At 41.7% G+C, this 7153-nt stretch overlaps 1 protein-coding gene across 1 annotated transcript in view; it reads right to left on the bottom strand.

Annotated features, from left to right (window-relative positions):
• Nucleotides 1-6157: 6157 nt before the first annotated feature.
• Nucleotides 6158-7153, bottom strand: part of mamdc2a (MAM domain containing 2a) — a 34368-nt gene continuing 33372 nt past the window's right edge. Inside the window, exon 15 of the mRNA XM_076731890.1 lies at nt 6158-6192. The gene's annotated coding sequence lies outside the window, so the exon portion shown is untranslated. The remainder of the gene's footprint in view (nt 6193-7153) is intronic.

The following is a 7153-nucleotide window of genomic DNA, read 5'->3' as shown; positions in this document are numbered from 1 at the left end:
CCACACACGTACACAAAAATACTAATGAACAAATGAGATAAAACTAAATTCTAATATAAAACACAGCACAATGAGAGATACAAAAACAAAGCAAAGCAGATCTATAAAAAATCTTGCCTATAAAGATGAGACTCTAGAAGCCACTTAAAACAGTCCCAAGACTCAGTAAACTGCATAGATGATTCCAGAGGGTTGAGGATAAAACAGCAAATAGCAGTCCAAGCTGGGATGGATAAAAAGCCAAGATAAGAGGATCGAAGTGGAATGCGGCCTGAGGAGATCAGATGTAACTTGGGGCAAGTTCATGTAGAGCCTCATAATCAACAGGATCTTGTAGTTTATTCTGAATTTTACAAGAAACCAGTGGAGGGAAACAAGAACGGGTACAGCTTCAGAACACGTTGGTCAAACGTTGATCGAAGGTGATACCAAGATCTTGGCAGCAGATTTGATATTAAAGTGAAATGGACCAATAAACTGATCAACTGCAGAGGAAAAGTTATCAGGACCAATTTAAAGAATTTCTTTTTTGTCAGGGTTTAGGTGGAGGAAGTTAAGAGACATCCATTCTTTGGTGGCAGCTAAGCAATCATGGATGGAGTGACAGTTGATTCAGGCTGCTGGGTGGAGCAGAGAAATAGATCTGTGTATCATCAGCGTACAGTGACACCTCCTGAAAACAGCTAATTAAACAACCCAGAGGAAACATGTACAATTAAAAAAGGATCGGTCCAAGGACTGACCCTGAGGGACCCCACACAGCAGGGGAGCTGAGGAGAACACGTGACTGTTGATCCAGACATTAAAATAGTATCAGTCAAATGGGAATGAAACCTTTTTGAAGCTGTCCCAGGAATGCTAACAGTTATCCAGCCTATGGAGTAAGATGGCTTGATCAATGCTGTCAAAGGCAGCACTCTAGTGGGATAACAATGGAGTATTCAACTTTGTGTGCATGCGTAAGAATATCATTTGTTACTCTGAGTACTGTGCATGTGATGAGCGCCAGATTGAAATTTGTCAAAGACCTTGACCAACCCTCAGCTGACCTCAGAGGGTGGTCTGATAAAAGGGTAGCTTGGTCTGTTGTTCTCTAACTAGGGTCTAGAGAGAGATTTTAAATACGTGGCTGAACACTGGCAACTTCAAAACAGTCAGGGGCAGACCCAGATGACACCTAAGACAAGAAAGAAGGATTTTAGGACTATTGTAGAAACTCTATCACAGGAAATGAAGGAGGGATGCATATGAGCTGCAGTGTTGATAAGGATCTGCAGGGAGATAAGAGCCAGTTCAGACATTAAAGAAGGGTGGCTGAACAGTGTGGAAGGTTGAACAGTTGATAGTTGTCCCTCAGACCATTGATCTTAACATAAAACGATAGGACATTGATGGATGTACAAACTGGTTAATGGTGATAAACAGGAGCCCCGGGCTGTGTTTATTACTATTTAAACAAGCCAGAAAAGTAGGCAGCTCGTCTATCTTAAATAATCTGGTTCAGTTTAAACCGTAGCTCCTTCAGGTGATGAACTTCAATTTTAGATTTTTTTCCATCTACGTTCGGCCTTCCTATAACCTCTTCTTTGTTGTCTGATGTTGTCAGTGATCCAAGGGGTTGTATTAATAACTGGGACAGCCCTGGAAGTGTACATAGAAGTAATAGAAGTGCTAATGACAGTGGCCTCTTAAGCTTCTGCTGCTGCTGCTGCTGCTGCTGCTGCTGCTGCTCCTGCTCCCCTCCAAACTGTGTTTTGTTTGATTCTAAGTCGTGGGGGTCGGTGGAGATCACAGGATGAAAAACGGAGCCAGACCTCCCTGTGTTGTGAGTCAGGAGGAAAAGCAGTGATCAATGTAAATGCCTTCATTCATCTGTGTAGTTGCATTCAGGTGGACTGTGATGTTGTTAGTGTTGTGAAGCGTTCATTTGGCCAACCAGATTTTCAAAGTTTTTCTTTTGAATATGAATTACTGTGCTTAACGCAAGTGACGTGTGATGCTGTGGTCTTGTTACGTCTCAGCGCTCGGCTACACTAAAGATAAAAGACCTATGAGGCATCGCACAAAGATTCAGAAGAACTTTTAGTGTTGATAGATCTTTGTTAGTAGTGAAGTTGTCAGCCCTAAACATCAGTGTTACGTCTTTTCGCTTTCATATATATGAAAGTATTTGTATAATCTTTAAATAGATTAAAAGAAAAACATTTTGGTTTGTGGAAAACATAGCCATGTTCATATTGCGTACTGTTTTGACTTTTAAAAATTTTGTTTTCCCGGTTGATGAGGAACTTTATTGGCTTGCTTGCCTTTTAACTTGGTTAGGTGCTAAATTAAGTTCAGTACTGGAAATAAGAATAAAAATCCTGACTGGGAGTGGGAGGGACAGAAATGTAATTGCCCTTCAGTGTAGGTTCTCTTGTGAATGCTTGCCGTGCTCTACATTCTGCTTTATAACTCCAGTAGCAGAATAAATACATTTCCAGATTGAAGAACTGTGTATCTTTTGCTGAGTAACTTGCTCTCTGTCATACAGTGTAAGCCAGGGTTTGCATCAAGCCTACTTTACAAGCTAGTATTTGTCCATAATGACTCCAGTTTGAAGCCTCCATGAAGTCTTCAGCTTCCTCGCTGTGTCACAGCTTGAAGCTTTGGGATGCTCTGTTGTGTTTATTGGGACCAGCCTCCAAAAAGAGAAAATCTGCCCATCATTGTCATTAAATTATGAACTATAGTGGGAGCCAGTCTGTATTAAGTGCATTCAGATGAAGACCACATGGACCCCTACTACTTGTACAATTGGAATGTGAATCTGGACCAGAAGTTTCACCCACAATAAATAACTGCTGGGGCCATATTCCACAAAGTGGCCTCAGTGAAGACTGTGAGTCTGTTAACCTTGAGCTGATGGAAACCTGGTGCTTTAAGTTCCAGAATCCCAAGATCGCTGAAACTGTAGGCCAGGGTCTACAGCAGCATACACTGACCCCAACCTGCTCACTGGCACTTCAACTGGTCCTGAGTTTCAGTGTCTCCTTCTGTTGTGCTGAGCCTGGAGGACTTATTCATCAAGGCATTTCATTTGCTTCCCACAGTCTATCAAAGCTCAGGTCCTTTGTAGGTTGAAGTCACAAGACAAAGTCCTGTTTGGATTTTTAATTGTTGCCTGATGGCGATTTTTCTAATGTTTCAGTCTCAGAACATTCTCCACCCTTAAGAAATTCGATATTGGAAAAACTTGTTGGCATCTTAAGTGACATATAAGTGAAGAAAACATTTAAGTTCAGTAACTCTGCTTCTCTGAAAATTTGGTGACTGTTGTGTAGGTCTCGACAGACGTCCAGGATCCAGACCACTACTGTTCACTGATATTGTCTCGCAAATTGATGACCATGGTAATCTTCCACTTGGCCTAAATTCCATCTATCACTGTCTCGTTCAGTGGTGTAATGGAGACCTTAAAGCAGCATTGGGACCTAGAGTGATGAGGAGTGGGAGGTTTTGATTAAGAAGATGCCATGAAACATGCCGCGTATAAACCAATCCAGTGTAAAGTATTTGATTTGCTCTGTTGGACTTTGTTAAGTATGGACTGGGTCTGCTTTCCTCTAGTTTTTGCTGCTGATGCAGTTCTAACCAAGATGATGTGCAGATGTTTTGAAGTTGGCCTAAAGTTTTTTGAGGGGCAAAATTGGGGGGGAAGACTTGTGAAAGTGTGGCCACTGAAGTCCATTTCTCCTCCTCTCTGTCTTCTAAATCACTGAAATGACTTTTTTTTTTTTTAAGGACTCATATAAAACATACATGATAGGAATGATTCCCTTGTCTCAGTGAAATCAACCATCCTAATGATATTGAAACTGGGACATAGACACAGAGGGGGGAATGGTGGAGAGAACTCTTGTTTCATTAACAAACCACTTCAGACAGATGTAGCCCTGAGGATCACACCCAGTGGAGCAGGTTGTTCAGGTGGGAGAGGTTTAATTGTGTGGATTGGGTGGGGTAGTAGTAATACACCAATGTTTCCAGTTAGATGGAAGAGATGGTTTTGAGGGTGATGAGGAAGTTGGGGTTGGAGTACTCTGGCCTTCCCAAGCAAGGCTGAAGAGATGGATCTGGGTGTTCCAGTGGATTGAGGGGGGCCCTTTCCCCTGGTTCTCCAGGAACCCATTCCTTCTCCAACGAGTACCCCCACAGGAAAGATGTGGACCAGCTGCTGCCTTCCAGCCCCCCCAGGTACCTATTCTAGGATTAGCCCAAAGCACCACTCAGTGCAGGCATGATGAATAGCCTATTCCCAGTGTTAATAGAAACTTTCTGAAAGGCCAGACAATGATGGCCATTTGGATACATAACAATTTACGGTCCTCATGATCCTTCACTGAGAAAAATGAAGGACTAAAAACTAGATTTTGACACAGGGACCTTCCAGCCAGGGCCCATGTTAAGGTTTTTATTAAGTCAGTTTAGTGATGCATATTCTCAAATACGTTTTCTGTGAAATCAGCACATACCAGTTGTCACACAACAAATAAGGAGCTGTTGGTCTGGAGCCCTGGGCCAGTTGCCTGCTTTCCTCTGGTTGGTGATCCAGCTGTGATTCGCCTCTGTAGCAATGCGCTTTTCAACCTTACATTCTGAATAGGACAAAAATAAGAGAAACTTAATGACCATACCACTATAACACCATACAGAACAGAGGCTGTGAGTGAAAGTGATTCTGTTCTCTCAGATCAGAGGAATATTCCAACCAGTAGAGGGTGCTCTCACCTTACAGACAGGAGAGGGGATTCAGCTCCACTCCACCCTCAGATGTGGGCAGAATCAGTGACCCGATAGAATAGAGATGGTAGCACACAGACCTCTGTGTCGACTGGTTCAAGGACCAGAACTTTCCTGGGTAGTTATGGCTTCGCATGCAATTAAAACACAAACTATAATATTCTTTCTTGATGCTTGATCCTTGAAAATGTATGTGTGGCTCTTAATTAAACACTGTACATGTTGTGAAAAAGACATTTTTGCCACAGACAAATGTTATTTAGTAGCCTCTCTGGTGATCCTGGTTCTGGTGACGCTGATAGAAAGCTTCCTGCAGGCTTGAATTCACACATCATTGAGTCAGGTTTAACAGTAGATAAATTAAAGCTAACAATACTGCAACTATTCATTTAATTATTTAGACCTGTGCTTTCCAGGCTGACACATGTCAAAATGTGTTCAGTGAATAGAATAGACATAACAGATGTGTGAGTGATATACATGCTACATACCAACATGGCAGATTGGAAGCTTGTGCACAGTGTCAACTTTTTGCAAAATTCATAGTATCTTAAAAATGTAGAAATATTTGGTGATATTCCTTTTGTAAATACTGGTTTTTGTGGTGCAGTATGAGTCACAGATGTATGACACATCAAACAGTACAGAACTGCCTGTGGCTAACCCTAACCCTAACCCTTTTACCTAACCCTAACCCTAACCCTGTTGATCTTAATTCTCCTTAATTCTTTACATACTATCTGACACTATGTCCTACATGAAGCCCATAGAATGGATAAAAAAAAGAATGGAAGATGAAGAAGATAAAATGCTTCAAAACATGAGCTTGTCTAATTGCAGTAACACTCATGATGTGTTACATTAGGTGTGTGTGGTCCATAAGATGCTACTTGGAAGATAAATTTCATCCAAATGTAGCAAAGCACACACAAGCAATGAGGTTTGGTTGGGAAAGAAATGTGTAAAAACTGATAATCATTAGCTCCAGCTGTCAAAGTTTAGGATCACTATTGAATGTACAATAATAATAAACCATAAGATACTTTCTCTTACATCATTTGTGTAACACCATGCTCATTAGGACCATACATATCCATATATCATGGTGAATGGATAGCAGTTGTTGATGGACAGACTGATTAACCAACATCACTATTCTCCGGTCCATCATGCTTAATGTCAACATGCAGCATCTCCTGAGGATCATGTTACTGAAATATAAAGAAGCAATCAGGCAGACAGGGTCAAGAGGTCAGTGACTGTTTTTTATAGTTTATTACAACTTGGGTCTTATTTTCATAGCAGATGATCATAAAGATACAGATTTTAAATAAGCTCCCAGAGTTCCGTCCATCCATTGGCTTAGACAGGAAGCCTGGTGTCCTTCTTCCCAACCATGTGCTCCAGTTCCTCATGGGAAAGATAAGAAACTGTCAGATTCCATCAGTGTAACAGCAGAGTCAGGTCACTTTCAACATTTCCTCGAGAATTTTCAAGTCTTGCAGCCTCCTGCAGGCTGTTTTTTTCATCTGGCCTTTATTTGATCGTACTGGCTATTACTGAAGACTCATTCATTATTTGAACACTAGCTTTTATATGAGAATTTACAGTCTTGTGGTCCAAATCTGCTCCCCGCTGGTCGTGTCAGAATACCCCCACAGGGAGGTGTCCAGGGTCGTCCTGATCAGATGCTTGAGAGACCTCAACTGTTTAATGTGAAGGAGCAGCAGTTTAACTTTGAGTCGTTGTGAATGCCTGAGCCCAGACATCTTGAAGGAAAGTCATTCAGCCTTCTGTATCTGTCAAAACTTGTTACCATGGAACGCAGACAACTAAATCTTGGTGTCTAAACTCTGGCCTGCAGCCACATGGAGCCCAACACCTTAATCTGTATGGCCCGTGAGTTATTTCAAAACTGACATGATATTTGGCTTGCTGACTGCATTAAGAAGCTGTTCTGTTTTGTGAATGCTAGCTGTCACTATCAAAATATCAGCAACAGAAAGCACTCTGCGTCAGGATGTGATGTGATGGGTACCCTGATGAAAACTACTCATCTCATCCAAATCAAGAGCAGGAGTTTCAGGCTTTCCTGAAGCTGATGTACACTATGGAGACATGAGACACTTCTGAAGGGGTTCTATTCTCTGAGATAAAAAGATGGGCTAGAGTCACAAATATCTGCACACATGAAATCATTTGTTGTGACCTATTGAGAGGCCAATCAGTGACTGCAAAGCTGTGCAATTCCTCAAGATGACAGGCACTTCACTTGCAGCATACTGACACCATTACTTTGAATCGTGAAAAAACGTCTGTATTTCTAACAACGCCACTGTGTTCCCAGATCTTGGCAGTTACTTTGGTGAGT

Source organism: Chaetodon auriga, chromosome 5 (genome assembly GCF_051107435.1).
Source record: "Chaetodon auriga isolate fChaAug3 chromosome 5, fChaAug3.hap1, whole genome shotgun sequence".
NCBI lineage: Eukaryota > Metazoa > Chordata > Actinopteri > Chaetodontiformes > Chaetodontidae > Chaetodon > Chaetodon auriga.
The sequence above is the reverse complement of the archived record's forward strand: the minus strand, read 5'-3'. Positions and strand labels throughout refer to the sequence as shown.